The sequence below is a fragment of the Kryptolebias marmoratus genome, linkage group LG7 (assembly GCF_001649575.2).
Source record: "Kryptolebias marmoratus isolate JLee-2015 linkage group LG7, ASM164957v2, whole genome shotgun sequence".
Lineage (NCBI taxonomy): Eukaryota > Metazoa > Chordata > Actinopteri > Cyprinodontiformes > Rivulidae > Kryptolebias > Kryptolebias marmoratus.
Genome location: NC_051436.1, coordinates 20127658 through 20150725, shown reverse-complemented (window position 1 = coordinate 20150725; position 23068 = coordinate 20127658). Strand labels below are relative to the sequence as shown.

Below are 23068 nucleotides of genomic sequence, written 5' to 3'. Positions count from 1 at the left end.
ATTGGTTCCACTGGTGTACAACCATGTTTAAGTTGTTTCAGAAAGTCTTAATCAAATTGATGTCTTTGTTTTTGACAGCTTGTGTCAAAATACAACTTTTCCAACGTAAGATGATCTTACTTTATAAATCTGGAATAAAAAGTAGTAGGGGATATCCATTCCTTCAAGGAATTCTAGGCCTTCACCGCAATAGATCAAAATTTATCGACAAGAAGACAGGGCAAAGGAGAACTCTCTTGCACCAACGGGATATATCCAGCTGGATACATGATGGATTCCTGGAACAGTATTCATGGGCAGACCGTCCACTTAATGTCAACGTCTTCGCTGGCACCCTCTACATTCCTCCTGCTCTCACTCCCTCCACACACACCCGTAGCTCCATCCTTTTCTCCTCCGATGTCTATGTTTTAATGTTGCTCCTTCCGTCTTCCTCCAATGTCTCCTTAGCATAGTTGAATTAGCTTAACCTATAACTGAATCAACATTAGCATAGTTTTCTTTTATTTAGCATAGTTGAATTGTCTGAAACTTTACTTAAATTAGCGTTAGCAAAGGTATAGTTTATCTTAGTATGTTCAGCTGAGGTTCTTAAATTGTAGTTTAGTTTATGTTTATGTTAGCTTATTATATCTTAGTTTGATTTTCCTCAGTTTATTTTAGTATGACTTAGTCTATTTTATCCTGCCTTTGCTTGCTTAAACTTATTTTAGTTTTGCTTGGCTAAGCTTATTTTATCTTTTAGTTTAGCTTATCTTAGCTTGTATCATCTCTGATCTGTTTAGCTGAGGTTTTTAAATCCTAGTTTAGTCAGCTTATTATCAGTTTATTATATCTTAGTTTAGTTTTCCTCAGTTTATATTTAGTATGACTTAGTATGACTTGTTTTAGAAAAGTTTAGTTTAGCTTTTTACATTCTAGTTTCCAAGCTGTTTATTTTACTTTTACTGTAATTGTGTGTGATGGCTCTGTATTTTTGTGTTTTTGTGATGTTAAGCACTTTGAATCGCCTTGTTGCTGAAAAGTGCTATATAAATAAATTTGACTTGATTTTTAATTGTATCAAGTGGCACAATAATTTCACATAAGATAAAACTAACCCCCCCCCCCCAAAAAAAAAAAAATGGTTAAATAACAGGTTATACATGCATGAATCATTTAACAAATTGCATGTGTATGTTTAATGCTGGTAAATACATTGATAACAGCTCTGTCTCTGACAAAAGCAGCACTGTGATTCAGCTTTCTTTAGTTTTTCTTCATAGTGATACTTCTTTTTATATTTCTTGTTCATTATTTTCCTAAATTACTGGTGTATCTTCTGTGCTGATGCAAAATTTGCAGGCTATTGATTACTGAAGTAACATGCCACTGCCATGAGGAGAAGTCAAGATTGTGTTAGGTCCGGGGTTGTTTGGGGTTTTTTCTCCACTAGGGGGAGTCCTGTAGTTGGCTGGCAGGAGGGCGTCTGAGCTGTCGTCATCCCCACACCGGTGGACAATCACCTCGTTACCGGCAGCTTATGAGAAGCGGACTGCCAGTACCTCGACGCCAGAGTGTTGCCAGTGATGGTATCTCACAGCCCCTCCGAGCCAGCTCAGAGTACTTAGAATTGTTTCTCGCCTCCCTGTGACCCGAGAATAACTTGTTTCCCTGTGGCTTCGTTTTCCCCTCAGGTGATCTCCGTGGAACCTGACCGGGTTCTTGCCGTTTTATTGTGACGCCGTGGGCCAACCCCGCGGATGCCCGAGCCCCCACACCCAGCGGTGAGAGGAGAACTCCGATCTTCAGCTCTAGCCCGATTGGCAGTCCGTCTGCTTCTCCGACGCTTCCAAGCCGCTGCCAACCTGTCCGCCATCCTGCGCCGCTCCTCCTCCGAGCTTCCTCCGGCGCACCGAGGAACCCTTGCGCACCCCCTAACCACTGGAAGGACTACCCGGAACTAAAGGAGACCCCGGATCAACACCTACTTTCCCCACGTTCCAAGAAGAACTCCGACCAAGTAAGCTCTCCCTACTCGCCATTCAAGAGATAAGTTTCCTTTTTCCCGACGACCGCAAACTCACCATCTCCGTTGTTGTTTTCTCCAGCGCGCTAAACACTCAGCAGCCCGGCTCCCGGATCGGACCTCGACCCATTTCTGTTCGTGTTTTTGCTAATAAAAAATATTCTTTTTCATCTCTCTTCTGCATGGTGTTCTTGCATGTGGGTAAAAACTTTAGTTAAGCCCATCATGACAGATTGAAAGTAAAAAAAATTATGATCAGGACTAAACAGCTGTAGATTCAGGGGCAAGTATCTACTGAATGCTTTATGTACATGAAGAAGAAAGTATAAGCAAAATGTTTTAGTTCAAAGTAACCAAGGTTCACTGTTAGGTAAAATAAACTAGCCCTTTTCACAAAACACAGCAAGCTGGGACTGAGATGTCTTCTTGCCATCTCAGTGTGATTTGCAAAAGGACCAAGGTGGTGGCATGAGGGAGTTGAAGTCAACCTGCTGCTGACACACTTCTGATCCACCAAGCAAGGGAGAAACAGAGCCATAAAGGTCATCCTGTGAAAAGGAAAGCCAGCTTAATGGCTCGATGGTGTAATGTGGTGATGACTGTGTGACCAGCTGGCTGCAGGATTTAGAATGTCCAACATGCATTTTATGTGTAGAACTCCATGTCAATATCAGTCATCTATACTCATTGCCTCTTTTCATTTTGCAATGGCAGTTTCATTAAAGAATGCACATGCCTTTGTAGGATGTAGGCGACTCCATGATTGGTTCAGAAATTGGTGGTTTATATAAGGTATGTCAAAGAGACATTTGAAAGGTATCACAGACATATTTGAAAAGTCTGTGGATAAGTAATGGATGAAAAAGCTCAGTTATCAATGCATTTCAGCATCCTTCAAAGTAGTGTTTTTTGTTTTTTTTGCAGGAGATATGAGCACATTTCCCGAAACAGTTTTGTGATTATGGCAATTCTGAAGGCCATCTATGGTTGTTCAGAAATTACCATTCAAGCCAGTCATGTCTTGCAATGATGTGAGCTTTCATAAGTAAAGCTGGTATTGCTGAACCAAAGTGGCACTGACGCAGAGCACTATACATACAGCATTGTGTGTTAGACATCTCCCATTCTAAATCCCAGCTGGTCGCTCAAATCATTTGCCATCTCTACATCACACTCTTGAGCTGAGATGCCCACGTAACCTTACATTAACCAACCATTAAAGCTTTCGTACTACCTCAGTGATGGCTCAAAGGTGTAACACTGGTGGGTTGACTTCAACACCGTATGCTACTTAAGTTCTGTCATAAATCACACCAAGAAGGCAGTTATAAATATTTTGCGCAAAGCCCAACCCTTGTTGATAACCATTGCATGTTATGACAACATCACTTTTCTTTGTAATAAATATAAGAGGTAACTTGTAAGAAATTGTTGATAATTTTGAGGTTTCAAGTTACTTAATTATCTATGATGCTGAAAATTATATTTACTATGCTGACCTAATAAAAGACAATTGATTTATCCATTATTTTCCTTTACCTACTTAATCTAATTCAAGGTCAAGGGAAGCTGTTCCTTGTGTCCAGCAGAGTTGCCAGTTCATCACAGTGCTACACATAGAGACAAAAGAGACAACCATTCACACATATGCACAAACTCACATCTATAGTCATTTTTAAGTTGCTAATTAACCTAACAAGCATGTTTTTGACTATGGGAGGAAACGGGAGTAGCCGGAGAAAACAAACGCCCCAGTCAGGAGTACCCATGATCCCCTTGCTGCAAAACAACAGTCCTGACCAACTGAACCACTGTTCGGCACCCTATAAAAGTTGTTAGAGCGAGTAAGTACTCGGTTTCAGAGTTTATACTTTGCCAATATTTGGATCCAACAGGCACCAGAAAAAGTTGCCGGATGTTCCAAAAGGCCTTTTGTGAAACTTCTCAATTTCTTTGTAACAAAGCGCTAGTGTGCTTCAACCCAAAGAGCAGGCATGGGGGCATATGCAAGAAAGTGCCCACTGACCCCTTGGAACAATCACATTCTAGCTGTGTTTTGAGGTCAGAAGGCAGCAGCTGGTGAGTGGAACTGAAACAGGGATTTATCCTCAGCAAAGCACCACTCAGTTTTAAAAACAAATTTCCCAAAGGGTTCAGAAAGAAATTCTGAAACACTCGCCTCAACAAGGCTTTCATGTGACAATCTTCCCTTTTGTCTTGTCACATTTGGAGTGCAGCAGAGTATTCAGGGATGATGATGATTCACCTTCCTGCTCAGCTCTGGCTGTGATGTGGTGATAACACAGAGGTGTCAGATAAAGGATTGAGCTTGAAAAGATGGGTGGTGATGGAGGGGCTTTTCTCCTTGACTGATCTGATTCAGTTGCGTTCAAGGAAAAGGTCCAGCTGAGGAGCAACCTGTGCTTCTCACAGTCTTAGCTAACTACTGTTCCAAATGAAAGGTACAAGCATTTCCTGCTGCTGCTACCAAAACACTACAGAAAAGGAAAGACAGAAAAAAAACTTAAGAGTTAACAGGTATGTACTTGTGGAAATATAAAGAAAGGGTGCTTATCTGAGTTAGAAAGAAAGGACAAGAAAAGGTTAAAAGGAACAAGAAGAATGAGCAACCAGGAATGACACAGTTTATATCTTGATCATGATAATAATAAAAAAAAAAAATGCCGCAATAAAAGATAAGAAACTGCAGTGTCCTTAGGCAGTTACTATTATGTACTGTATCACAGTATGATGAATAGGACCACCTAAAACACCAGACTGATTAATTAATTTATCTTCTCTTGACATCTGATTTCCAGTCTAAATGACATTTTTGGGGTTCTGTTTCATGAATGTGGGTCTCAGCTCCATCATAGTTGTGTATCCATTTTGCATTTGTACCCATTTTGCAGCTTTGTAACCACACACCTACCTGTTGCAGCTTTTTGCTGTCTCTGGCTCAAAAACATGTGGAAAAACCTTAGGTGTATTTCATTACTGATGTGTTGGTGGAGTTTTTTAAGCTGCTGAAAATACAAAAAATATTGTGAACAAAATTCTGCTTTATGAAGTAGAGAAACAACAATTTTGCATTACCTTTAAGTGTGTAGCCCTTTGTCTCTTTGTTTTTTTATTTGTTTCACACTTCTAGTAATAAAAGTTGCTTTTTCTGCCCTATTTGAAGGAAAATATTGTTGTCTTTAGAGGACTCTAGACCAACCTGTCTGTGTTTATCAAATAATCAGAATCTCTGACTGTGAGAACATCATTAAAAAGTTATAAAAATTATATCACAATAAATGGTATTACTGTCTACCTGGGAAAGCATGTGATGTTATCTTATTACTGCATGAACTTTACTAAATGTACTTTTTTTTTTTTTTCCAGAAATTGACCAACCAGCGTATTTGCTTTGCAATCCCTGAAGATCTGATCTGAAAGTGTGTTGTAGTACACAGATGGAAGTGGGTATTATATTACTGCCACCTTGGTAGAACTCAGACATTTTGCAAAATTTCAGTCAGCTCTGCTTCAGCTCTTCCATTGTTTGCTCTGCTGCCTCCACATCTGTGATAAACTGCACATTGTTAATGTTTTTTGAGTTCTAGCACTAGCTCCTTTTTTCCTCTTCTGCCTTTGAAAAAACGGCAACATGTCTTAATAAATTTTACTTATGTAATTTATAAGTTCTGACATCAAAGGCACTTTAAATTCAGTTTATAAATGAACAGGTCATGCGTTGGTAGTGAAGCTAGCAATTTTCACTGTCAACATGGTGGAGTTACTGTTAACAGTAGGCGTCAGTACAAAAATAATAGCACCACGACACATCACGACAGGCAGTGGTTTCTAAGGATGTATTCAAAGCAACCATTGGCATTTTTAGATACCTGGTTAAACCTTGTTACTCCCCAACCATAATATCATGAATCCTGCTTAAACTTTGTTTGGCTGGTTTTTCTCCAGTCAAAGCAAACATGAATAAATGAGAAACTGACAAACTTGAAAGAACGACCAATCCAAATTGATGCCCATCTCTCAATTTATCACATCCACAATAGATTCTCCCACCCACTGTTACCTGGAACAGATAAAATGAGTATAGAAACCAATAAGATGATTTTAGTATACATGCCAGTGTAGCCTACAGTAGAAATTAGCATTCCTAAACCAACATGAAACAAAGGAAGTTAGAGTTATTGACACTAACCTTCTCTGGTGGTAAAATAGCAGAGCCCGAATTTGAAAACATAAAGAGTTTGCTGACGTGTAAAAGAAGGGTGGGACTCGTAGGTGGAAGAAAGCTTTGGAAGAAATGCAAGAAATTAAGAATTCTAAGCTAAGCATTCAGTCACCTCCTCTGTATGTAATTGGTGGGAGTGAAAACGCCTTTTGCATGTTCATTTAGATCCACTCTGTACCCCACTGCTGTGTGCACCTGACACTTCATTCTCTGGAGGGGTCTAAAGGTTTCTCGGTAGGAGGCAGACACATGAACTGCACTACAAGAACTGACACTCTTTCCAATGTACCTGCGCAACTTTGGCTTAATATCACCCCATGATTTAGACTGTTGTGTATATCAGAGGGTAGGAAGAAAGCTTTCAATTCTTAAATGTCACCTACATCATTGTTTTCAACAAATTAGAAAGTATACTGAAAGGTTCTCAAATACTTCTTTCCTGAATACCAAACTTCTCACCCACTGTTCACACAGTACCCCTAACTGCCAACATTTTTCATTACATACATACATTTTACATATTTTTTACGTGTGTTTCTCCATATTTTTTCCCATTTTGGTTGCTGTAATAGTGTGACACCTATTTCTGGAATCTATATCTGGAATCTTTCACAAATAGTGGATTTGTGAAATGTGTTGTGGTTGCCAACAGCAATATATGGAAAAAAAACAAAACTTTTCCACTGAGCAGCTGTTTAATTTATTATTTTGTAGTCTTTGTTTTCAATCAACAAAAACATAAAGACAAAAAGAAATAATTAAATGAGAAAAGAAGCTGCAGACTTTCTTCAAATTCAAATCAATTCACCTGATACCACTGCTAATGCTTTAAAGCCAGAAAAATAGTTGTCAGCACAAACACAGAAAGGAAAGAAATAAAAATGAGATGAATCTAAATTCTATTCTCAATAAAGATTTAATTCCTTAAAGGTATGCCTACCACTTGCTGCCTTTCATGACAAGTTTTTAAACCCAAATCTTGTGTGATCTGTTCACACTCAGAGTATGTGTTGAGGATGGCTACTTTCACCTAAAATTTAAGTTTAAGTATTTGTAAAACTGTCTGAGTTATAGCCATTTAGTCACATATTAAGAACACATGCATAGAATTTTTGTAGCAATGTTGTGATGGTTTATTATCTTCCCTGAAGTGTTTCAGAGTCCTGGGTGGTGCATATGGAAGAGTAGTGGATGTGTATCCTTGATGTGGTGCTGGTGTGGCTTGGTTGTTGAAAAATTTGAGGCAGCATTGGCCACACTGGCCTCATGCCTAGGCTACAACCACATGGGCGTAGCATCATGCTAGTGTGACATGATATTCTAGTGTGAAGCTGCATTCAGATGCAGTTGGAGGGAGTTGCGAGGCTCGGGGCATGCAGCAATTGTGGGTGCAAGTGGTAAGATCATCATGAAAACATGCTACTGAAGTATAAATTGTGATTAGAATACAAGAGAGCAGAAAATAGGAGAAAAATCTAGTTGGTGAGTACTAAAAGTGTAGTACCATCATGACTGCCTTCACACTGAAGGAGGTTTTTCAAATTTGCCCCAGTCAGGAACTTTCTAATAGGTTATCTCTTCTGGTAAATGATTGATCCTCCCTCTGTTATATTTTGAAGTTTTGAAGACGATTACAGAGATACTTTATCTCCACAGATCACAGGGTTTGTGCCCATGTTTCTGCAAACAGATGCCTTAACTTTGCTCATCTGTTTTATAAATACTGTTTTAAACAACAGCTGGTGTTTGTTAACGCTCTGCCGACCAGCATTTTTGATCTCCAATCGTATTTGTATACACTGTTATGAACGGGAGTTACACGCAACGTTTCAAACAGGATCTGTAAATACCAGCTGGTGATATTAAAAGAGCTCAGGTGCTCCAACTTGCTGTCCAGTGCTACCTGACAGCAGATTTAAAAAATAATAATAATAATAATAAAAAATAAAGGAAGATGACCAACTATTCATGTTCTTCCACATGTAATTTAGCTTACTATTCAGGTTGAAGTGGATTATTTTGTCTTAAATTAGGTAGAGAAAAAATGAAACTCAATCAAAATTTTTAAACATGGCACTCAAAACATCTTCATTGGTTGTTGGTCCCAATGAGCTCACTCCCAGCTCCTGACAAAAGTAGTTCTTTGCTCTGACCTAGCACAGAGTTAATGATGAGTGTGTGATACTGCAACATTTGCTATTGATCTGATACAAAGTTATTAAGGGCCAGTACCCTCAATATAGATACCAACACTTATAAAAAATAAAGTCAAGTCATCATATTGCTAAAACTCAATGATGTTTTGAGACGTATTAATTATTAAAATCCAGGACAGACTCTGTCCAAAGTTTATGGATAAATAGAACATACTTTATTTTTTGCTGTTCTATTGTTTTCAGGTTGGAAAGCCAACCACACAGCTGTCCTCTTCCTATCTGCCATTTCCTGCTGTGGTCCTGCCTGACTGAGTCAAACCATAAATCATGTGATATGACCTTAAGTCATGTGACAGTTCAACATCAAAGCACAAGAAGGGGGAGGAGAAGCAAAGTGTCTGCTCCATGGCACAGCTATGGAAAGCCAATGAAACTGCAGCATCCCATACTGAAAAACTGAAGCTAAATTATCAATACTTTTACACTGAGATCGATCAGTATCAATACAAACGTTAGCAATGCTATTATCGATATTCACCCACTAATATCAAATTAGCATGGTGGTTTTGGTGCTAGAGACAGAGTTTAGGGTGTTGGAAACAGAAAGAGCTGGTCCTAAGCAAGCTCTGGGTTAAGGGAAGAACTCATTTGGTGGAAACACCTCATTGCGACCAAACACCTGACTGGGTAAACTAATGTTTCTTCTAAATGTTAGAGCTCTTCAGTTTTTGTGTCAAATCCTTTTGCTCAAATGTACTTTTAGGATTACATTCTTTAAGATTTTATTAATTAAGCGTTGGAGTTAAGCATTTGAATAGCAACTGTAGTGGGAACATGTTTGGTCCTTTTTACTGAATTTACAACCTAACTCTACATAAACATTTTCTTTTTGCGTACAATGTCAAGATTCTACAAGTATTTAATTAATTTCCTGATGAACAAAGTGACTGTTTTTCTAAACAAAGCACAAATGTTCTGGACAAAAACCTTCAAAATGTGAAACAACTGTCTGCACATCCTCAGGTTTATGCCAGATAAATAGGCAGCATTAGTCGGTGTCCCGTGGTGAGCATTAGTATTCTCAGCTGGCAGAAACCGAGCAGGACCCATCATGTGAGAAATCCCCCAGCACATCCTCGTCCCAGGGGGCGCCTGGTATCTGAATAAACATTACAACAGTCTCAATGGGGATTAGCTTAATGTGCAGCGGTGCAGCACCACTGATGTGTCTCTTTAATTGTCCCTTAAATTAAACACATGGCGGTTTATCCTTAAATCTCATAAATCTAATAATCCTTCCTCACCTCTCCAGTGAGTTTTATCAATCAGTGATTTAAAAAACTCCACCTAAATCTCTTGTGAATATATTTTTTAAAAGCACCCCTCTTCCAGTCCTCACACCTTGGAACTTGAGCTACTTTGTGAGACAAAGTATAACTGATTACCAGTTTACACAAATGCCATTTTTCATCAGTGGAGGTAATTTATTAGCCAATTAGAAGTGATGAAAGCACACAGCTCTGGAGTCAATGATTACTGCCCCCGTGCAATGATGAAATTTATCATTTCTGCTAAGGAGCTGAGAGGAAACGTTTTCTCACATGTGGGATGGAGTAAATGCTGCAGGCCGGTGGAAACAAATTAAATCGACAACTAGAAAGCGATTAATTCCTTCCCTTTTAGATGTTATAATTATTCATTTTCCATCATCCAAGCTTCTTCTTGTTAGTGGCCTCTTTGGTAAAACATAAAATTGAAGGGACAGATAACCAAGAGGCAGAATCCATTTGGGGTTTACAGTTTCAAAGGCTAAGCGTTTCTAATCAAAATGTTCTGAGATGTTTGCAATTGATAAACCCAATTCAAGCTGGCCTCCACATCTAATTGACCTACACAAACACAAAAAATAGCTATAAACCAGTTATTTTTACAGATTTCGAGCTACATTTTGGCATGTTAGTAGCTGAGAATCACCCACAGCACATATTTTCACATTTGAAGCACTAACAGGTCATACAAGGTCATTGTTTAAAAGTTTGGCACGCAAGTCAGCAGGCTAAATTAATTCTTTTAGAATTGCAAGTTTCATTTTATTAAGTGTTGGCCATAAAATAGGTTTGTATCTGTGTACACACAATAACAAGACAAGCCCTTCACATGCCTGTAACCTATTGAACATTTGAGCCATGAAGTTCAGAATCAGCTTGTTCTTCCTCCTAATAATTCCAGTCAACAACTTGGGAAAAAAAATCACCAAAAAATATACTCATACTGCAACAGATGCCAGTGTCTATTTCAGAAATACTTTAGATATATCATTTAGGCTGTCAGTTTAAACATTGGTTACAAAAAGTTGTTACAGTGGATGCAATGTAGAAGTTTTTCACACAAAAACACTTCTCCATAAATTCAAATTTAAAATTCTAACTGAGGTCTGTACATAAAACGGGATAGTTCAGATCTTTGTAAGGGGAGTTCTGTGGAAAACTTAGGAACAATAATATCTGACTCATTATAGATGACTCTTTGAACAATCTCAATTTGGAGAAACAGAGTTTGATTCCGACCAGACTGACAAGGCTAATGGCTAGTCTGAGTAGGACCAAAGTCAGAGAGGATTGCTGCCATCTTAAAACAACTGCAATCCCAACATTTCCATAGTGGTTCATCACTGTCAATTTTGCATTACTGTTTGAAGTGTCCTAAGCTGCTAGGGTGGCACAGTGGCGTAGTGATTAGAGCTGTTGCCTCCCAGCAAGAAGGTCGCAGGATCGCTTCCTGACCTTGGGCCTTTCTGGGTGGAGTTTGCATGTTCTCCCTGTGCACACGTGGGTTTACTCTGGGTACTCCTGTTTCCTCCCACAGACCAAAAACATGCATGTTACGCTAATTGATGACTCTAAAATTGTCCTTAGGTGTGAGTGAGAGAGTAAATGGTTGTTAGTCTCTATGTGGCCCTGTGATGAACTTGTGACCTGTCCAGGGTGTCCCCTGCCTCTTGCACAGTGACTGCTGGGGATAGGCACCAGCTCCCTGTGACCCGGAGTGGAGAAGATGGATGGATGGTGTCTTAAGCTGCACAGAAGTGCTAGAGTGGCAATTTTTGCCTTAATAGTTTATTCTGCTCTGCTCAGACTTGTTGTCATGTCACTCATGGACACTTGCTGTTAATTTTAATTTTAATATGTTATTTATTTGTATAATGTTAATGTTAGGACCTACTAATTGTTCAAAAACAATGTGTATTTTTTATGACTCTGAGGTCCTACGAATCCTGTGATGAACTGCATAACCTGTCCAGGTATAGTAAGCAGGTATAGGAAATGGATGACTGGTCCTACAAATCCCAAATAGCTAACCAAATAGCTAACAGAAATTAGAAATGCACACCAAACAAAAACTAAAGACTTAACAGGTTAAGATGGCCACAATCCACTTTTGTCTTGGCCTCCTTCACACTAGGCTTTAGCTCATCAGTTTGATCTGTATTAAGCTATTTCTTCAACTGAAGGTTACTCAAATAGATATCTACACCAGGTAAGATATTATTTGTTCATAAACATTCCACAGAGCCCCATTTTATAATTTGTCACAAAAAAAAAAGACAACAGATTTTTTTTCTTACCTGAGCAGTGTTGAGTATAGTCAGTCACAGGAGAGACATGGGGAAAAATGAGAAGAAGATAACTCATTAGTATAAAACTAGTAAAGAAATAACTGCATGAGATAAAATCATAGATATGAAGTCCTCCTGTTGAGTTTAACACAGCATTTGTCACCCCAGTAGGAATGAAGAACATTTAATAGGCAGATCCACACTTACTGAAGGTCCCAAGAGAGCCCAATGAGGCTTCACGCTGCCTCAGTCATTAACTAATGGTTCCATTTGTGAAAGGGTGATGAGGCAGAATATCAGTCTATCAAACATTCCCTATTATATGGCTTGTCCTTTAAAAACTGCCATACCTGATGGAGTCTGTGATTTCACTATATACCTAATCTAATAGTACAGTATATGTTTTCGAAGCACCTGCTCATGACACAGTATTTGATCTGACTTCTGTAATCATTTGAAGTCAATCACACCTATGCATTGCTCTAAGTGAAGTTTATCAATGAAATATAATTGAATAAAGTATAATGATATAAGTACTTCTTGTAAATCTTGTTTCTTCCTGTACTCGAGTTACCTTTGTGATTTATAGTCTTCTGCTTTTCTATTGCCTGCAGCCAAAAGGCAAAAGGTAGGGAGTTGTGTTTTTGCTCGTGACTCTGAGTCTGAGCATTTGTTTGCAAAATATCCTACAAACCACTGCAAACATTTTAATTTAACCCTCAAAACCTATCCATTCAATGTACATCTACAAATAATGACTTTTGAAGTCAGTTTGTTTCAAAATGGCCACCACAGCCAACTTTTTCAGGAACCAATAAACAAAATTGAATGAAACTCTCAAAACGTAATCACTGCAACTGATTAAACATTGGCGTCAACACAATTTAAGATGACCACTATAACTAATCTACCTTAGCAAACATAAACATGTCTATAACTCAGTCAGTTTTACAGTTATTGAGCTAAAATTTGACACAATAGTAGCTGAATGTAATTCCAATACATACTCCAAGTGCTACACACACCACAACAATTAAATTTTGACAATAACTATTGCAGTCATCCCTGTCTCTCTATTAGCAAAATATCTCATGAATCACTGAACAGATTTTATTGAATCTCCTAGAATGTACAGTAAATAATAAATGCACATCTACAACTGAATAAATTTTGTACTCAAATCATTTCAAGATGGCCACCACAGTTAATCAACCTTAGAAAAGCATAAACATTGATAACTAAGTCAGTTTTGCAGACATTAAGGTAAATTGTAGTGTGAAAATAATTGAGAATCCTCCCCAGCACATATTCTGAGCACAAAGAGATTGGATAAGATCCTGTGATATTGCATGAGATTTTACATAACAGTATTTTTAAGATTTGACCAAAATGGATAAAACTTTGTCATTTTCAACATATGATCTTGGTAACTAGGTTGTAGGTGAAATGCATTCCTTTTGGGAATGCTAGGCCTTTAATTCATGACAATTGTTTCATCATGAAAAGGGTGAGGGGATAAATTGCAAAAAATGTGTTTGTCAAACAAAGAAAAGTGGGAAGAGAACAAACACTGACAGGAGGGACATTACTTGATAAAATAAAAATGAAAGAGGGTGGAATTTCTAGCCTCATTTATCTTAGCTAAATGAGAAACATTATTGCTCCTCAGACAAGCGAAAACCCACCAACAATTCCTCATAATGTATAATGAAGCGGAAATTCCCAAACTAACTTTTAAATCAAATCGACTAATGGCCACTTTGAAGATAGAAAATAGAAAAATTTAATCTATTACAATAAACACAGCTCTCAGTGAGAATTGAAATGAAATGTTACATAAATTAGGCTGACTTTTTATAAGATGTTGATGGAATATGTTGCACAGATGAAGGAGCACACTGAGCAGACAAAACTCTCATCTGTAGTGTATGTCAGGTCCTACTTTAATTTTACTTCCTTAGAAACTCTTTGAAGTTACAGAGATGACTGGTGTCAAGAGAAAACTAAAAGTGAAGTGGCTTAAAAGCTGAGAATATGTTTACATTCACATTTATATTCTTCATATATGTGGATAAAGAATCAAATATGAGGGGAACTATTTGCATATGTCATCATGTCTGTCATTTTCATTTAAAATAGAATATTTATGAATGTTTTCTTTATACTGCCTTAACGCAACATCACCATCCCAAACATAGATTCTATTTCTTTCATATATTGGCTTATGTCATCACATGTGTCCATGAAGCAAAAGCTATTCTGATTGGTGTGAGGTTACTTTTCCTCAGGTTTCGAAGAATTTCTAAACTATGTACTTTGTAGAACTTGTGCTTCAGGACATCCATCCATTCATCCAGCCATCCATCCAGCCATCCATCCAGCCATCCAATAGGATGCCTCCTATTGGGGGATCCTAAGATGAGCCCAAACTAGAGGGGATATATATAATCCTTTCAAGGACCTCTGGGTCTACTACCTGTGGGACTTGCCTGTAAAACCTCCAGAGGGAGGCCTCCAGGAGGCATCCTAATCAAATGTCCAAATTAAATCAACTGATTTATTTTGATGAGGAGGAGCAGCGGCTCTACTTTGAGTTCCTGCCAGATGACAGAAATCCTCACCTTATCACTAAGGCTGAGCCCAGGCACCCTATGAAGGAAGCTCATTTCACCCACTTGTATCCAGGATCTGATTCTTTTGGTCATGATTTGAAGCTCATGACCATAGGTGAGGGATGGACTGTAGACAAAGCAGTAAATTGAGAGCATTGTCTTTTGACTCTGCTCCCTTTTTACCAGAACAGAGGAGAACAACACTCTTGTTAATGCAGACAACTCGGAATCTGAACTCCTCTTTTTGAAGCAAAGACTCACCCTAAACCCAGATGGAGATTTCTGCCTTTTTCTGGTTGAGAACATTGGCCTTATACATTAAAGAAGCTGACTCTCATCCTAGCCTCAGTGCACTCTGTAGGTCATGAATTGAAAACCCTAAAAGCTACATCTCAGAGTTGACAAACTTCAGTTACCAGGTTCAAAATTAAAGCTCATTACAGTACAATAAAAACTGTTTTGGTAACAAGATTTTAATTTTCTAAGTTGCAGTTGAACAAATCACAAAACTTCTGGAACAATGTCCTTTGGAAATAAAAGTACAAAGTAGAGATGTTTAATCATAATTCTTGAGGGCACATTTGGCAAAACACCTCAGCTGTTCAGAATGGTGGTGGAGGATCAATTATCTGGGCTAGTTTTTACCTCCAGTAAAACAGGACACGTTGCTATTGATTTCTATTTGATTCAATCATAAACTTCTCCAAATGTCAAATTATTCTGCAGTCAAATTTGAGGTAATCTGTTCATTAATGGAAGTGGCTAAAATTTGACAGAGAAACAGGACAATGAACCCAAGGTTTCAGGTTGGGAGGAGAGAGCAGCAAACCCAATGTGCAGACTCATCTGGGTTCAAAGGAAACTAAAATAATTTATTTTTAAATAAAAGAACAAAAAAAAAAAGCTGAGGCAGCAAAACCAAGCAGTAACAAAAATCCAAAATGCAGCAAAAACAACAAGACAAGGCAAGACGTGGAAGGAGCCAGACAGCGCGTATAAGCGACAACAGACCAGTGAGTAAGTGGAGGAGATGACCGATAGGGGGTAATTAAGTGAAGTGGGCACAGGTGAGTGATTACAACTTGGATCAGGTGAAGATGGGCATGGCAGGAAAACAAGAGACAAACTGAGGAGAAATGAATGATGACAGGAATGCAAAGACAAGGAACAAAAACTGAACAAAGACAAGACTAAGCGTAAAGACAACTAAATGACAAAATACAAGAAACAATAAATATAACAATAACCCTTAAATCCTGACACAAGGACTGAAGCAAATCAACAAGAAAATGCCTTAAAAAGACAAAAGAATCCAGGTGTGGAAAGATGCTTCATTCAATGTCTAGACCTGAATCTTATTGAAATGTTGTGGTTGATAAAGAGAATGCCTGCAAACCTCAATAAAGTAAGACAATTTTAAAAGGATGAGTGGGCCAAAATTCCTTCACAACATAATGGAGTGACTGATAAACTCATGCTGAAGTTGATTCCTTGACGTTTTTGCAGTTAAAAGTGATTCTACAGGCTGTACAATCAAAAGTTGAATTCCCCCATACCCCACTTGTGTATTTTTGTTGAGTTATATGAAAAAATTAATGATCCTATAGAATATGTCATATGCTGTTGTTTTACCCAAATAACAGATCTTAGGTATCTGGGCATGTACAATTTAGCAACAAAAGAAGACATACTTACTTGTTTTGTCTTGACTGTAACCCCACAGAACAAAAAAGTTTATTAATCTGTTCGAAGTAATTTCTTATCTTAAGTTTGAAGCAACTTTTCTATGTTTATGGTCACCAGAAACAGTGCATCACACCAATTTTACTTTAGAGAGTCAGTTTGACAGAGAATTATTCAGGCTTGAATTGGATGGGAAAGGTGGTAATGCTTGTTGGAATGTGCAGTGACCTTCAAAACTTAGTATCTTCACTTCATCCAGACTTTAAAAAGAAAACAATACCTTGATTTTGATTTGGTTGTTGTTGTTTATGGTTCTGGTTCATTGTACCAAATCATCTTATGCCCACTCTGGTTCACCCAGACAAAGTTCAACCGAAGTTCACCATGAGCTGCTAACACCTTCCTCCATCATTCCCACTTGTGCTCCATTTCCCCTCATCACATAACCTCTCTCAAATAGCCTTGTCGGTTTTAAAATATTCATCAAAACACAGCCACCACTTGCCCTCAAAGTCCAGTCAGGAATAAGAGTTCTGCTCTCTCAACATGTTATGTATGCTACAAGAAAAAAAAAAACATGAGAAAAGTAAAAGTAGCAACTTTCCTTAAGAGGTTATCTGGGAGCTCAAAATGCCAAATGAAAAATACAGTTCTGCTCAAATAACTGAATCAAAATGCCACAAGTTGTCTTCTTTGGATGCAAAAAAGACATTATTAAGCTCAGCCTCTTTTTTTCCAGCATCTTTGCCTTCCAAAACCTTCTTGACAAGCCAATCACTTGGTATAATTGTCTTTATGAAAAAAAAAACACTCATCCTGACCCAGAGAATAAAACTAATTTACAGCATAGACACATCCTTCTGCAGATGCAGGGAGACACTAAAAAAAACAAGGATTTATCTAATGTTAGAAAAAAATAAAAGCCCTTTGGGGAAAAAGACAGTATGTGGCTGCAGTGTTTCTGTTGAACATGTTTGTTTTGTGACTGATTGTTCTTTTTAAGAGGTTTGTTTGCTGATTCAAACTAAACTGATAAAAACTAAAGATATGTGGCACATTGACTTTAACAGTTCTCATGTGTCTCTTATTGGTTACCCTCCTAATTAAAGCTTTTAGTTGGAAAAGCTCAGAAAAACCCCCCACAACCAATCCTTCATGATGACCTTCAGTAGGTGCCTCCTAGAAGCATTAGACAAGTTAGACTGCTGGGTCAGTAAATTGCATAAAGGCAAAAGTCCAGAGGCAATTTTATTTTGTTTTTTCTACAACTGCATCTTGAGCCTCTAGGTTTGGCTATAAAAAGGATGAGTGGTTTTAAGCATCAAATAAATATTTAAAGGGTATACACTAACTCAGTCTGAAGATGCTCAGACAGTATGCATGACTTGATGAAGGAATGATTTAGTGGAGTGAGACTCTCTCCACTTGTAGGCAGTCATACTTTGGTCTCCAAGGTCCTGATGGTTGTTTTAATTAAACAACCCCAGTAAAATATCTTCATGTTTTTCTAAGAACAACATCTAAAAAGACAAGACCAGAGGCCTTGCGTATCAGCGGTGCATATGCACAAAAAGGTTGCATGTGCAATGTTTCAAGCACACATCAGGTTGTATCAAAATGAACGTTGAATGAAAGTGAGCTTATATTTTTGCATACTTTTGACATGCACTAAGAATATATCAACACCACGCAATCTTTTTTAGTCAACAGTATCAAACTACAAAGAACTGAAACTCACCTAAATACACTAAAATGTGACTCCATTTGGTTTTCTGATCTCAAGAGGCATTTAAACACAAGGTTTTCTTGTGAGTTTGAGCATTTATGGTTTAAACTCGAACTATAAAACTGAACCACATTTAACCTCATACAACACAACATATAACACTCATCAAAAATGATCAAAACAACATGGATCCAATGTAAACTGTCAAGTTCCCTCTTTTTCTGTGACTTGTAGCTGTAAACATCATCAGTGACCACACAAGAAGAAAACTGTCCGATCAGCATATTAAATCAGCACTACCGTAGTCACATGTGATTTCTAAGGTGTAGACAATTATACATGGCCATAAATAGCTGCACAAAGCTATGTGTAATTGTGGAACAATGGCAGCTTTGGCAATGCTGGAGAACATCACTAATGTATAAACTGGGAGGGAATGTGTTTTCAGGAATCACACCAACCTGCCGCCACATGATGATGTCTGGCTTATTATGTGATTCAGAAAGCCAGGGACATTCTTTGGAAACTCTGCACTGGCCCCCAGCATAACAAAGGGAAACTAGAAGAAGCCATGCATTGTTGGTGCCAGTTCAAGTCCTCACTACACTGGGGTTCCTTGCAACTGGAGCGTTTCAAAGGGCTGACAGGTCAGAATTTCACAGTCATCCCTGAGCCGTGCCATGCCAGCAGTATGGGATGACCTCATCCTTATGATGCGCAGATATATTATATTCCCCTACACCATGGCTGAAATGCTCTGTCAATACACAGCAACTCCTTTCTTGACATTGACTATTTTTTAAATAAGCCTCTAAGTTTGACAAAGCTCCTGGGTGCCTCTGTGTTTACAGTAATTATGTTGTTAAACACATGCAAAAAGTTGGAAATGCCCCCGGTTTGCTTCAATCATTTACAGTAATAGTGTGTAACTCGTGCAGTTAGTGGTGTCTAACATTATTGGATGAAAGGCAAAGGGCAGCCGTTCTTCACTTTACTCCCACCTTTATGTCTGACCATTTAAACTTCTTGTTACTTCTGCGGGTGTGCGCTGCTCTGACAACTGCAACTTCACACACGGCATGGCGCAAATGCCAGAGGACAGTGTGCCAAATACATTTTTACACTCCACTTCCTTATTTAGGAGTGTCTTTGACTCACATTCTTTGAAATTCCTCATTTTCCTGCATCTAGATATCATTTTGGATCCCACAGAGAGGAGAATCACATATAATACATTTACACCTATTTGCATATTTAAATGAAGCCATGTCAGGGGAGGTGTCTCTTGTAGACTCAGTTTCACGTAAACTGGAATGTATGAAGGAAAGGTGCACAGAAACATGTGTGTGTGTGTTTGATAAAACAGAATATTTTTGTGTGCACGCACTTGTCCATATGCCAACTTTCAGGATGAAAGCTGTGCACATTTTGATACATCTATCCCTGAAACAAAAACATAACCATGGATATAATCTGAAATACATTATTAGGTATTCATTGTATTTATTTCCTAAAATGTCTTAATGTCAAAATAAATACAGAAAGCAGTAGTTTTCGTAGCCTCCAACTGTCAATTGCAGAGTTTTATCATATTGCATCTTCTTTCTTCCAAAGCCAGTGACAAATGCATGGTGGCACAGCTTATTATCATAGTTTCCTTGCAAGAAGAAGGTTGCAGATTTGAGTGCTGGTTGGGGGCTTTCTGTATGGAGTGTGGGTTTTCTCCTGGTACTTCAGTTTCCTCCCACAGACCAAAAACAATTGAGCGCATATATTGATAAATCAAATGTCCCCACCCTCTTTTGTTGTAAGGGATTGAAACCAGGTGCACCTGGTTTATGGGCACAACTACGTTGTATTTTTGGAACCAGCATATGTGTGCTAGTGATGTGGTGCTTTAACTCTCACCTATCCCACTGCAATCATGGTGTCGCATGACCTTTTAAATTAATCATGAGATAATTGATTACAGCTAAATGTGTCAGAATTTTTTTTTGAAAAAATACCAGCAAGGACAGTAGTATGTGAACTAATAACGGACAACACCTGAAAATCAGAGTTGATCACAATTTTGGGGTCTTGAGTGTCGTTTTAAGCATCAGAATGTTTCAGTTTTTCTGCCAGACTTTTTGTTTCTTAGTTATTTAGTATTTTTGTTGTTTAACTTGACAGTTTTGTTTCTTTTTTCCTGCTCATACTTTCTCTTAGTTACTCTGTCTTGCCCTACTCATCTACTGGTCATTTGTAATTACCTCATCTGCTCCCACTTACTAATCATGCCTCCCAATATACAGAGGCTAATCAATTGTGCTCAGTTTCTGTCCAATTCTCACATGTGTAACTCCACCAGTTAGTTCTGTTTTTGGTCAGGTCTGCTTATTTGGTTTGTTTGTGTTTTTGTCTGTCTGACAGATTTTTTTTTGTTTGTTTGTTTTTTAAAACCTGGTGCACATCTCTTGTTTCTTTAGAGATGGGCACCAGCTCCCCATGACCCTGAACAGGAACAAGTGGATGAAGAAAATGGATTGCTAGTTAAACAACTAAGCATCTTACAGCCTGTCCAATTCCACTCAACCTTCCCTGTCCCAAACCTTTTGACAGAAGGCAGACAACCTTAGCCAACACAAAAATGGCTACTTGGTCATTTTCTACAAGCTCAAATTAGCTGAGAGTAATTTACACACATAATCTGATGCTTACAGATCATGTGAAATTCTGTAATATTGTGTGAGATTGTGCATAATGTTATTTTCAAGATTTAACCAAAATGTCTCTAACTCTCATTTTTTAACATAATCTGATCTTTGTTTAAAATTCGGGTATAAAAAGTAATGGATAATAAGTATACCTCCAAAGAATCCTAGGTTTTTAATTTGTTAAAAATTTTGCCTATTGTTGAACTGAATGAGTGAGCTCAGCTGTTACAAAAGAACATGTCCACACGTGTTTTGATTTGTTCTCTCCCTTCAAGCCGTCTACTTTTTGCCAAGGCAATCACGAAAAAACTCCAGACCTAAAAAAAAATCATGTTCCTCAGAATTCTAGTACTTTACAAATTACACATTTACTGAGCAATAGCAACCTCCTCTTGGTCTTACAGCTGACATGCCCCTCTCAACCTGCAAATGAACCTAAAACATGTCCATGACTTCAAGTTTTAGGTGTAAAAGCTTTCACACAGTGATCAGCATAGTGAACACATGCTGCTGTTTCTTCAGTAACAGCAAAATAATAAAAATAAAAATGGCACTGATGTTGCACAGATAATAAATGCATCCCTCTTACTGTAAAAATATAGTGACAAACAACAACAACACAAGCCCAGGGAGAGAAAACGTGAAATTGATCAAACATTATTACCGCTTGCCTCGACTTGGCAGTTTATTTATATATTCACTTTTCCTCTCTGGCTACATCGCCGGGCACCCATGGCGAGACAAGGTACTTTGCAGCTTTCAGAAACAACTAACAAAGGCAAAGCTCACCACTGTCTAAAGGCTAATGTGCTTCCTCTGGTGTCATGACAATGAGACTAACTGATACAGAACCTGCAGCCTCTGCCTCAAAGTTAATCTGCAGCGAGAGAGCCACGCGCACAATCAACTTATGCACAGCCGCTCGCTCTTTCTGCAGAAGATGAAATAAATGGGTGAGAAGGAGGTCAATAGAAGGAGGGGAGAGAGTTACCTGCTGTCTCTGCCACACACGCTGTTAAGGAGTCGTACTTTATGACATTCACAAATAAGTGCTTCAAAGTAATATCCTGTCACTTGTGTTTCTAGTCTGTTCATTAGGGCCTGCTTGGATTCAAACAACATGCAAAAGGGGCTCATTAAATGGATGTCATTATGAAAATATTGCTCTTAAAGGATCAAACTTCATTCACCTTTGCAGGGAGTTTATTTGAAGGGAAAGACAGAGAATAAATAAATAAAAAAAATGAGCAGCAGGAATGCTTTATTAGTTGATGATGAGATTGTATTTCAGATCTTGTCAGCTGATAAAACCTCTTGAAAAGACTGTTTTATTGCATGAGTCACAATGTGTGAATTAGACGAATGATGTGAGCGGTAAAGAATGATGCATTATAAGGTAGATGAGTCAATAGGCATTCATGCACATTCATTAAATGTGGTATGAAGCAAGAATAGAGCAGGAAAAAAGTCTGCGTGCTGCTTGCAAAGGACATCAAGGCTTTCTGATATGCATTCATTAGGAGAACCTTATTGGGTTGGGAAGCCTTTTTGATTTTGTTACTGATCTGTGTTAAATGAGCTCATAAGAGCAAAAGGACATGGGGTGATATAACAGTAAAGCAGAAAGATCCTTCTATACAATAAACTGATGTGTATCTTATGCCATCAAAGCTTCCAACTATAGTTGTCCAAAGTGTTAAAAGTAGGGTTGTATCTGTCTGGGCTGCGACTATTGGGGACCAGTTGGTGAGTAGTTGGTGATTCAAAACTGTAAGAAGATTGCAAGAAAATAGGCAGGTTATCAGTTGCAGTGTTACTGAGTCCAATGAGCTGTAGTGCTGCAGTTTTTGAAAATCACAACCTACTGTAATTTTGTGTGTGATGAGTCTCAAACTAGGGGTCTGTTTCATGAACGTCAGACTTCTACACCCACTTTTCTACTAAATCATGATATCACCATTGACCATACATTGAAATACTGGACATAAAATAGGATAATGGAAGCTGAAGCTGTAAAGGAACCAGTGTTCCTGTAGGCTGGTCCAGTTACAAGTTTTAAGTCCTGCCTCCTTAATTTAAACCAGGGGTGGAAATTAAAAATTTTGATCACCAGCCATAGTGGCTGGTGGACAAAATTTTTTACCAGCCACTCAAATATTTTACCAGCCACTATTTTTTGTTGTGACAAAAAGTTATTTCATATGATGATGATGATTGACACGGGTGGAAGCAGTTGTGGTGCCCTACAAGCTGAATACTCTTGAAAAACAGAAAATAAAATAGCTTCTCATCACAACACCTATATTGGTGTTAGACTGCATGTAATCT

The 23068-nt window shown here is 38.2% G+C and overlaps 1 protein-coding gene and 1 long non-coding RNA gene across 4 annotated transcripts in view; one reads left to right on the top strand and one right to left on the bottom strand.

The window, feature by feature from the left end:
• The window catches only part of sorcs2 (sortilin-related VPS10 domain containing receptor 2), a 421817-nt gene that overhangs the window by 132543 nt on the left and 266206 nt on the right, over positions 1-23068 (bottom strand). The window lies entirely within an intron of this gene.
• Positions 1522-4690, top strand: LOC119617213. The gene is made up of 2 exons (XR_005233437.1): positions 1522-2002; positions 2091-4690. It is a non-coding gene; the product is annotated as an uncharacterized LOC119617213 (long non-coding RNA).